The 12,087-nt window shown below is 37.5% G+C and overlaps 1 protein-coding gene across 2 annotated transcripts in view; it reads left to right on the top strand.

Moving 5' to 3' along the window:
• Positions 1-1,639: 1,639 nt before the first annotated feature.
• Positions 1,640-12,087, top strand: part of lingo1a (leucine rich repeat and Ig domain containing 1a) — a 124,008-nt gene continuing 113,560 nt past the window's right edge. For both annotated transcript variants that reach the window (XM_053236893.1, XM_026919876.3), the window contains exon 1: positions 1,640-1,911. The gene's annotated coding sequence lies outside the window, so the exon portion shown is untranslated. The remainder of the gene's footprint in view (positions 1,912-12,087) is intronic.

The raw sequence follows: 12,087 nt of genomic DNA, 5'->3' as shown, positions 1-12,087 counted from the left end.
AAATTAATACAGTAACATTTATTCATTTAGCAAATGCTAGAATCTATTAACATTTAAAACCAGTGTTCTATCAGATTATTTACCAAGGTTTTAATCTGAGAATGATTGAGAATGACCAAAATTACTGAAATTATTGGTGTTTTCTATTAGTGTGTCTTTCTACGTTTGATAAGGAGGATCAATGTAAATTATGAAAGTAATCCAGCGCCATCCAGTGATATTTGTGTATGCAGCTGCATATGTCAAATTATATAAACAATTTAAAAGTATGCGAGTTAAATTCATATTCTTTCTTATAGAGCATGTTTGATTTAGTTTACTCCTATGTGTTAATTAATACATTAACTAAAAAACATGTACTTAAAGTGGCCACTATTCATGTATGTATTCACAAGACTCACGTCATAGTCAAGGTTAGCTCTTCATTAGTTAGTTCATATTTAAGTAAGTATTAATTCAGGTATTAGTGCATGACTGTTCATGTACTGTTATTGTAAAGTGTTACCCAATTATGTTATATATCAAGTATGGATTTCTACTGAAAGATATTTAGGAGGTCCATTTAAGTTCCACACAACCACGCTGATATAGAATAATTATCATTTCTTAAAATGGGAATAAACCCTTCTCAGATTCTTTTTGGGCTGTCTGTGGTATAAATACTCTCAGCGATATTTTTGGGAAGAATCGTTAATAAATTCAGTGTCCCTGTATCCTCTCATTCTTTTTATTTACAGTTCAGAGTTTCTCCTGCAGTGTACGTTTGAGTAATCCTATGAAAAAAGATGACAGTAAATATCTACTTGAACCATCAGATGACAATGCAGAATGACAGCAATTTTGGACAAAATAGTTACTTGTCAATTTGACAGTAATGCCAGTTAACAGGTTTATAACCTATTGCAACTAGATTATGTTAACATAGACATAATACAAACACACACAACAAAATACAACACTCCGTATGAGACAATACACTAACCAAGATGTATAACAAGAACACTACACAGAACAGTTTGAATACAAAGCGGTACAGTATAATGTTTCTCTTCCTGTAGTGCTTTTATGTGTTACTGAGTGGCCATATTGATATATTTCTTACTTCAAGGAAGCATTAGGTAATTATCATAAATGTTATCACATCAACTTTTGTTTCTGTAAGACTACAATTAGCTGCGATTAAATCTGCGGATTCATGGATTCATTTATGGAGCACATTTTGTATCACCTCATATAATTGAGTATTATAGTCGAGTTCTAACTAAATATCTGTTTTGTAATATTTTCCTTCTAGATAGAATCGAGTGTACATACTGTATTTCCACATGATTTTATTCTAATGTTCATTTTAGGGGACAGAATTGTCATCCATGAAAGCATATTCCTTGCGTCCCCTGTGGGTGCTGTGCCTCTGTCTGCTCACATTTCTATCCTTCCCTTCTCCTCTTCTCCCTCCCTCCCACTCAAACTCTTTCAGCTCCTCCTTCTACCTTGCACTATCCTGGAAGCCCCACCTTTCCTCTCCCTCCCTTCCCTGCTCTCTCTCTCTCTCACATACACACACATACACACACACACACACACAGTCTCTCTCTCTCTCTCTCTCTCTCTCTCTCTCTCTCTCTCACTCTGCCTCTCTCTGTACTGCCTACACGCTGTATGTTTGTGTCAGTTCGTGCATGTTCTCCTTGCTTTATGTTCTTGCATGCTCACACCAAATGGATGTGTGGACACAGATAACAACCATCTCATAGTACTTTCTCGATTATATATCTCTTTATCAGTGATTGTGCCTATGCCCTGGCAGATTTGCTCTAATGGCATCTACAGTCATATTGCTGTTTGCTGGATTTAAGTAACCCTCTTGGATACAGAAGCAGATCAATACACACAGCTCTGCAGTAGTTGCTGGTAAGACGTCTTTCTTTTGATTTTGCTGAACACTTGGTATTTGATTGATACACAATATACAGAACTGAGGCGAAAGACAATGTACATGACATATTGACAAATGACCCAGATCTTGTAAAGCTGTGTAGTGAAACGTCTCCAGTATCTTATCAATCAGAATCAGAATATCGATTGTTTCTGTGAGAAACGACAGATTTCTGGATTTTTGTGAGAAGCAGGGGCAAGTTTTCTATGCGTAATCTTTGGTGTATAAACATCTTTCTGATCATGTTGTACTGTGCAATTAGAATTGCTGATTTTAGCAATTGTTAACTGTTTGTTAATCTTAAGGCAGTACATAGCAACCTACTATCCCCAGTTCTAATTTGACATTTGATAAAGTACCCCCAACTACCTGTTAAAAGCACCTACCAAGACAAGTGCCTATATAAAGTAATACTTTATTATTAATAATGTATTTTGTTACAGCATAGAGCCATAATGTATGTACCTGGGGATTTTTGCCACTGATCGAAACAAAGTACTTTGTAAAGTCAAAAAAGATTTTATTGCATTAATTTTAAAAAAAAAAAGAAAGAAAGAAATCAACAATATAACTATACATCAGTGCTTGGTGTCAATTATTGCTGTGCATCTTTTTTTGGGTAAGTCTCATCTTGACAGTTCTCATTTTTCCTGACAAAATTATTCAAGCTCCATACACGATGTGTATCATTTGTGAAGAGCAAATTTTTAGCCATTCTACACATGATCTATGGATTGAGCTTTGGGATTTAACTGGGTCACTCCAGGGCTTTTGGTTTAATCCACTCCATTGTGGCTTTTGCTTTAAGTTTCAGGTCATTGTCCTGATGGAAAATGATTCATCTACCAAGACCCAGTTCTTTTGCATATTAATATAACTCATAACATAACATTAACATAACTCATTCTCCTCCAGGATTTTTTGTCCTTAGCTTATTAGATTCTACCTTTAATTCTACCTTTATTCTCACAATGCTTTAGGGCTGGTGTTTTCATTGTGATATGCCATGTTAGATTTCTTCCAAACATAGCATGCACTGAGGCCCAGTTCAGTTGTGGTCTCTTCAGTCCACAGAATCTTCCTCCAAATTCTTGAGTCTTTCAAATGTCTTTCAGAAAACTCCAGAATGCTATTGTTGCTATCGTTGTTTCATTCCCAGTTTCTCCCATGTGTGTCATGAAGGGCATGCCATGTCCTTTAGTGTTGATGTAGTCCTCTTGGTGGCCTCTTTGTCTGCAGCTGTTCTTACCTGCACATGTGGTTTTGTAAGAGTGCTAGTTCTGGACAGATTTTTCCCCATCTTTTTAATGATGAACCATCTTGAGTCTGCTTGGAATCTTCCTTGGGTTTCATGGTGTAGTGTTTCCATGGAAATAACTGGGAAGTTTCCAAACAAATTTTTATTTATTCTGAAATCATATCATATCTGTGCATGTTCTCCCCATGTCCATGTGGGATTTCTGGGGTTTCTTTGGTTTTCTCCCATCAAAGAACATGCCAGAAGGTTGATTATCTGAGATAAATAGCCTCAATGTGTGTGCATGGTGCCCTGAGATGTACTAGCATCCCATCTAAGATGTATTCCTGCCCAGTGTTCCTAGAATAGCCTCCAGATCCACTGATCAGGAATAAAGAGGTTACTAAAAGTCAGTGAGCGAATGAGTGAGTGAGTGAGTTAGTGAGTGTGCAGATTAAACAGATTACCCTCCAAAAGCATTGGGATAGCAAGGCCAGTTCTTTCAGTTTTGCTGTACACTGAAGACATTTGGGTTTGAGATCAAAACCCAAGGTGCCCAGATGTGCACTCTTAGATGAACAAACAAATAAACGATTAACAGCTCTGAATGTCTACTCTTGGTTTGAGCCCTGGGTTTAACCAGGACTTTAACAACCAGACATCGAACAGGTTGGCCAAGGAAAACAGCAGCAGCTGATGACAAACATTGTGAGAGCTGTTAAGAAAAACCCAAAAACAGTAAGTGACATCACCAACAACCTTCACAGGGCAGGAGTGAAGTTATCACAATCCACCATTTGAAGAAAACTTTGAGAGCAGAAATATAGGGGCCATACCATAAAATGAAAACCTCTCATCAGCAGTAAGAATCATAAGGCCAGATAAAAATTCGTAAAGAAATACAGAGATGAGCCAAAAAAGTTCTGGAACCAAGATGAACCTCTACAAAAAGTGATGGAAAGGCCAAAGTGTGGAGAAAGAAAGGATCTGCTCATGAGCCAAAACATACAAGTTCATCTGTCAAGCATGGTGGAGGTAGTGTCATGGCTTGGGCTTGCATGGCTGCTTCTGGAACAGGATCACTAATCTTTATTGATGATGTAACTCATGATGGTAGCAGCAGAATTAATTCAGAAGTCTACATGAACATTCTGTCTGCCAATTTACAGAGAAATGCTTCCAATCTAATTGGGAGGAACTTCATCATACAGCAAGACAATAACCCAAAACACACTGCCAACACAACAAAGGACTTCATCAGGGGGAAAAAAGTGGAAGGTTTTAGACTGGCCTAGACAATCACCAGACGTTAACCCAACTGAGCAGCATTTCACCTGAGTTTCTCCTAAAGAGGAGACTGAAGGCAGAACCCCCCAAAAAAACAACAACTAAAAGAACCTGCAGTACAAGCCCGGAGAAGCATCACAAAAGAAGACTGCAACAGTTTAGTGATTTCAATGGGTCACCAGCTTGATGCAGTTATTGCAATCAAGGTATATGCAACCAAATATTAAGTGCCATTTACTTTAATTTACTTTGAGACTATCCGTTCCAATAATTTTGCTCATTGGGTGGTCTGCCACCAAAGGTGCCATTTTGTAAGTTATTTAACACATCTAGATGTGAATATCAGGACATGAAAGCTGATAGCAATCTCATAGCAATATTGCACAAGCAAGTATGCAGTTGTGAAGTGTCACTTATGGCTGTGATTACCTACTCGCCTTGCAGACTCGTGCCTACAGCTGAATATAAAAGAAATTAATTTTGAGTAAGTGACCTTTTGGGCACAATATGGCCAAATGTTTTGGCTTCCCTAGCAGAAATAGATCTCGAAGAAGCCACACTCACTTTATAGCACGTTGGCTAGCCAGCTAGCTAGCTCACATTGATTTGTATGTTCCTGTGAATCATCTTCATCTGATGAGTGATACACACAGTGAAACGTCCCAGTGCAGTCAAAGGAAACATAGGCACTCTTGGAAAGCCACTCAACCAATCAAATTAGTGGACTGGAACTAACTGTTATATAATAATCTTTTGATCTCGAACCCAGTTGCCTTCAGTTTATAGCAAGTACAAAATAATTGGCCTTGCTGTTCTAATACATTTGGAGGAGGACTGTGCCTCATTCTCTTCTCTTCACATTGTGTTCATGGCACAAGCCTGGCAGACTGTGGCTAAATGCCGAGTGCAAATCAAGTCATCTTTGAAAGCAAAAGTGTGTGTGTGTGTGTGTGTGTATGGGTGTGGGTGTGCTTGCACATCATTGTGTGTAGTTTTTATAACATTAACATGTACATGTTTGAGAAAGACAAGGAGGAGTTTCTCATCCAAACTCTTTGGCATACATAAAACTTTGAAAGTGCCAGCTGTCCATCACTTTTCATTCTCTGCCAAACTGTATTCTGGATGGAAAAGAGGCAGGCAGAGCCAATTTTATCACTGCTGGTGCAGGAAACACACACACACACATGCGCGCGCACACACACACGCACAGAGACTGAAAGCTCAATGCTGTCACGCATGTGCACATACAAATAAATTATGATGCTAAATATAGATACTTCAGAGATAGACTCTTGAGTCAAAATATACTGAGCATCACAACTTTTACAAGGTGCTTGGTTTCTTCTGTCATTTCTTTCAGGGAGGTTGTGGGTAGGAAAAAAAAACAGTGTTGATGGCTTTGAGGGAGACAATTGTATTATGTTGTTTTTGCCAAGGCTTGGAAACTGCAGGACAGCTAACATATTGTAGGTAAAAAAACATATTTGTCTTTACTGTAAGGAAAATCAATATTTATCACATTACCGAATACAGGGGAGAAACCACAATAAGACTCTCAAGGCAGAAAAAAATAAAAGGTAAATCCTATCAGTGGCTGTGAGCAGAGTTTCCACTTCGTTGTCATGGCAGAAATCTAGGTGAGAGAAAAACAACCTCTGAACATGGTTCACAATTTGAAAGACATGTATTGCTACTGTGAAAAAAGAACATACACCCTGCTTCAATTCTATGTTTTTATTAATCAGGGCCTAAGTAACAATTGTGTGGTCCCCAGCAACTTCTATAAACAGACAAATAACTTGACAACAAAAAAATCACAACAAATGTCAATATTTAATCATTTTTTCCCAAATTGTATGAGTATGTATATATATATATATATATATATATATATATATATATATATACACACACACATCGATCAGCCATAACATTAAAATCACTGACAGGTGAAGTGAATAACATTGATTATCTCATTACAATGGCACCTGTTCTCAAGGGGTGGGATATATTAGCCAGCAAGTGAACAGTCAGTTCTCGAAGTTGATGTGATGGAAGCAGGAAAAATGGGCAAGTGTTAAGATCTGAGAGACTTTGACAAGGGCAAAATTGTGATGGCTAGACGACTGAGTCAGCATCTCCAAAACGGCAAGTCTTTTAGGGGTGTTCCCATTATGCAGTAGTTTGTACCTACCAAAAGTGGTCCAACCACTGAATCGGTGACAGGGTCACGGGTGCCCAAGGCTCACTGTGCATGGGGAGCGAAGGCTAGCCTGTCTGGTCCGATCCCAGAGAAGAGCTACTGCTGAAAGGGAACAAAAGCACAAGGCTAAACCTACCCAGAGCTGAGACTAAGCAATACTGGAAGGACATTTGGGAGAACAAGACATCACCACTTCCAAGTGGCTGGTGGATCTAAGAGCGGACCCCAGCAACCTCCCAATGAGTTTCAGGTATGAATTGCTGGACAGCAACCTGACATGATCCACACTACAGTGCTCCATGATCACCTGGTAGCACAAATGAATGAGCCGAGAACACCCACAAGGGTACAACACCTTTTGAACTACTGCTTGGTAACCTGCCTCTCCACAACATGGAAGTGCCTCTCAGGCATCATAACAACTAGGTTGAGCAGACACATGAGCAAAGCACACAAGCAACACAAGAGGGTCAAAGCACTCATCAATAAAGCAATCACTCAAGACTTAAGACTAGGCAGACAAACCTGAGCATTGCTTGTATTGTCTACAAGAAAGCCTATATGCTTGGCACTATACAAGGCTAACAGGGGACTGATATCCTTCATCAAGAACTCAATGCAGCTGTGGAAAAACAACACCGGAAGCCAACTCCAAGGCCTTCACACAAGTCACCATCAAATGTGGCATATACCAAGATGATGTACTGTCCCCACTGCTATTTTACATAGACCTGAACCACCTCAGCCACATCACTGCAAAAAGTGGATAGGGATACAGATTCAGAAGTGGAGTGACCATCAGCCACCTCCTATACATGCATGATATCAAGCTGTATGCCAGGAGTGAACAAGATACCGAATCACTGATCCACCTCACAAGGATCTACAGCGAGGACATCAGGATTTCATTCGAACTGGATAGGTGTGGCTGCATGATGGTAAAGAGAGGGAATGTGATTAAGACTGAAGGGGTGGAGTTACCAGAAGGTAGGATAGCAGATATACAGGGCAGCTACAAGTACGTTGGTATCCCAGAGGCCAGTGGGAGCCACAATGAGGATGCAAGGAGATCCGCTACAGCCAAATACCTTGAGACGGTAAGACAGGTGTTGAGAAGTATGTATGCCCTACCCACCATCAGTTACCCAGCTGGAATAGTAAGCTGACCAAATTTTCTTTTTAACATTAAAACCACCTGCCTAGTATTGTGTAGGTCCCCGTTGTGTGGCCAAAACAGCTCTTCAAACAGCTTTGGTCAGAAAATTAGCAAGAATTAAACAAATGCACTCCTGAGACCTCCTGTGCTACCAGGCTTAAACATTTAAAGAAATCAAAGGAAAAAGCTATCCCATACTAAATTCCTTTTATCTATTTTTCTTTTAAATTCTTGCTAATTTCCTGACCAATTAAGACCATTAAAAGCTTAATATTTTGCCATTTTTTTTTTCCCTCAGGAGTGTATATATAATGCTATATTATTAAAAACATTATATACACCAATATATCGACTCTTACTAGCATCAGTTGTGAACAAGAAAATGTTGGTATGTCTATCATTTTATTCATTCATTCATCTTCACTACCAGCTTTATCCTAGTCAGTGCCATGGCTGGTCAGACGTCTATGCCAGGAAGACCTGGGGTGAAACAGATGGGACACCAGTCCATCGTAGGACGTCATTCATTCATGCACTCATTCAATGGGCCATTTAGAAGAGTCAAGCTATCTACTATCATGTTTTTTGTAGATAACCAGAGGACTTGGAGGAAACCCATGTGGTTATTAACCTGATTAAAACTCTGCTTAGTTACACATGTAAATTAAGCAGGTTACATCTTTAACTGAAACAGCACTGATGATTACACTAGACTAATTTCCCCTTTCATTATTTACTTTGGTTATTGATAGCTGTACAGCATCATTGTTGTTTGAAATTAATTGTATATCATTGTTTGAAGAAGCTGAGTGTAATAGGTATTTAAGCACACTTCATCTTGCTAAATTTTGAAACTTAAATCTTAAGTCGAGGTAATAATGTAATGATCGTTTATACCTGTACACAGGTAAATTAGCAGTAATGTGAGGTATGCTGTTCTGTAGTGGACGAATATAATATAGTTAATGTTGATCATTAGTGATACAATTTAGTGATACAGTGCATCCTTCTTGAGCATTAGGAGAGAGAATGTCCTCAGACTGTTGTGTGCCCACCACTGAATGACCCTCTTTATCACTCTGACAGGCCATGCTATTCTTCACAAAGGTTTGAGACATTCCATAAAGAACATTAAATGGTGGTTAAATTAAACCATAAGGCAAACCCAAGGTTATATAACACACATTAATCACTGTAATTTTTTCGTAATGTCTTTGTACTGTTTGTACAGAATGACCTGCTTCATTTTTACATAATATTAGTGTCCATGTTGTATGAACGTGTCTAAGATGCTATGACCTTCGACACACTTTTCACACTTATTTATTTTTGACTGTACTCTGTGAGCCAAGGTCAAAGTCAGTGCATATAAAAATAAGGTATGGTTGCACACTCGGTATTTGGGGTTCTGACAGCTTTATGGTAGCATCTCTGTAAGCTGAATAAAGAAGCATGCCCCACTACAGCGCTCTCATGAATCTGTTTATTTATAGAAGTACTGTACATTTTTATACACCAAAATCTAAGCATTCTTTGATAGTGACAGATGAGATTTTTAATTGAATTGTTCAAAATGATTATTAAAGGAACTTCAGTGAGCTGATATTGACTGAGCTAATCGTTGCTAGTTGGGCATCTGGTTTATAAACAGCCTAGTCTGTCTGACAGGTAAAGATTTTTTCTTTCTTTTTTGTTCATTCTATCAGGATTAATTCATCCTGAAGTCCTGCTGTGTCTGATACTCTCTCTTTCTCAAACACATTAATTATAGACTTAATAAATCATAGCAGTCTGAGTTAAAATACTACTTTAATAGTGAGGTGGAAGGATATTTTTCTTTTTAAATCAAGTAGCTTGTAACTATTGAAAACATTTATGGACTGAAAAGTAAAAGAGTAAAAACAGTTTGATTTTCTTGCTGCAGTATGTTTTAACTGATGGAGGAACATAAATAAAGTGATGTGTTTATCTCGGCTACTCAATTACTTACAGTATATTGAGTTGGCTGGTTGGAGTGCAACAGTGCTACAGTATTTAGTGCTTAATCAGTGTTTAGGGCCTTAAATTAACTTATAACTACATTTTTAAATTAGGTTGTATTCAAGTTCAAATTGTAATCTGGGAAAATTTTGAGAAGAGTCTGACAAGCATTCTGCTTTAATCAAGTTCTGAGTAAAATTCAAAAGCTTTGATTTATGCTTTCAAATCAACATTTCTGTGTGATATTCCTCACATGAGACCACAAAAAACTGCAGCATCCTTATTCCAGTCAAAGTGTTAGTATTTTATTTAAATGGACTACAATAAAACAGTTGCATATTTGGAGAATCCATTTAACCAATTTCAGATTACGCAGAGTAAGCCCACAGGCGAAAGCAATCAGTTTAAATAGATCAGCAATTTATTATGTTTTCTAATATAACATTTTAATTAATCAACCATTAAAATAATCATTTCACATTTTAGTTAATTAGCATATAATTTGCTTTTTATTCCCCATATTGGCACCCTCAGCCCTCTATAGAACAGATACGTGTTACTGGTGCCTTGCACATGTTTGTTTCCACAAGTGTAAGAAACACAGCAAGCATGTCAGCTCTTGCTTGCTGCTTCAAACTGATAAATCCCACTTCATTCACTTGACTTTTCTTGCACATTTTACAAAGGTCACCTAGGATCATTGGGGAGGGAGGGAGAGAGAGACATGCTGTAAAGTAAGTACATGAGGGAATTATACAGTATAATCCAGTCTTTCATATTTTAAGCCAAACAAGAAAAGAAGTGTTCATGATAAGCAAGTTCTGGAGTGTATGTGTGTGTGTGTGTGTGTGTGTATGTGAGAGAGAGAGAGAGAGAGAGAGAGAGAGAGAGAGAGAGCACAAATGAAGGTGGAAAGATTAGCTTATTATTCTATTGTTTTGTTGCTTCTGCTGAATTACTTGAGCTCACCTAGGTTTAATAGTTTCAAATAACTCTCTTTTTACAACACACCAAACTAAAAAACCAGAGTACCATTGTTAAATTTTGCAGTCGAAATTTTTAAACAACCATTTCTGTTTGTCTGTAGGAGGGGTCCATTTGACTGGTAATTACATTTGATCACAATTGGATTTGAGAGCTATGTGCTAAAAGGATAAAAGCTGTGCATTTTAAACTCGGCACAGTGTTAAGACACACATCATTTTGTCACTTTCTCTACTTTCCCACCAGCTTCCATTTCCTGTGTTTTTGTAGAGTATTGTTGTTTTTGCATTTATTATTCCATTAGAGATCATGTATATCCTCCAATTGCTCAATAACTGCAATGGCACCTTTGCTCCTTTATTGCTGCATACATTATTCAGGGCAGAAATTGCACTGTTTGTTCATTTGTCCATTTAAGTAAACAGCTTTCTTGTACTTTATGCTTTGAAGAGTGCTGTTATGAAAAGAAAGAGCCTGCCTTTCTAAAGACTGAGAGTCACTAAACATTTGCAGGAAACCCTTACACAACCCCTACTAACTCCCAGTTAGATGTAAGAAGAGCCGTATTTATCTTTCTCAATGTTTTACCGCTGTAACACTAGCACAGAAAATCTCAGACTGTGTAGTTCAATCTCAGGATATAGAGATTTCATTTTTAAGTCTTAATCTTATCATTACCAAGCTAACATTAGATTTCAATATTACAACTTGCACTGACTATAGTAAAATCTAATACTCTTCTCACAATGAACTGTATTTATGCAAAGTAAACCAGAAATCATGGCAATATAAAGTTTACCTGATTTATTAAAAAGGAATGAATACATATCCAATTATTCAATTATCCAAATATTAGTTAACTCAGCATTGATATTTCATTCAATATATTTCTCATTGCCATGGTTTCTCATTGACACAATTCTCATTGCTCATTGACATAATTTGAGTTTCTCATTGACATGATTCTCCATGATCCATTAATTAAACACATTTCTGCCATCTTGAATCTAGGAATATTTTGTATTAGTCATATAATGAAAGATACACTGCCAAGCAATCATAACACTTCCTTAACTTTAAGGTGACAAAAAACATAATGCGACAAAACATCAGGATAGCCACATTCTCTAAGTAAATCACTTTCCATAAGACTACTAATTATATTCATTAATATAATTACACTCACAAGGTTAGAGTGGCACATTACTATTACATCTCTCTCATACCTATGAAGCGTTATAATATGATAAACAATATAACCATAATAATGTATGAATGTCTGGGTAGCATGCGTAGTATAA

Source organism: Pangasianodon hypophthalmus, chromosome 9, assembly GCF_027358585.1.
Source record: "Pangasianodon hypophthalmus isolate fPanHyp1 chromosome 9, fPanHyp1.pri, whole genome shotgun sequence".
NCBI classification, from domain to species: Eukaryota; Metazoa; Chordata; class Actinopteri; order Siluriformes; family Pangasiidae; genus Pangasianodon; species Pangasianodon hypophthalmus.
Note: the sequence above shows the minus strand (reverse complement) of the source record. Positions and strands in the feature narration are given on the sequence as shown.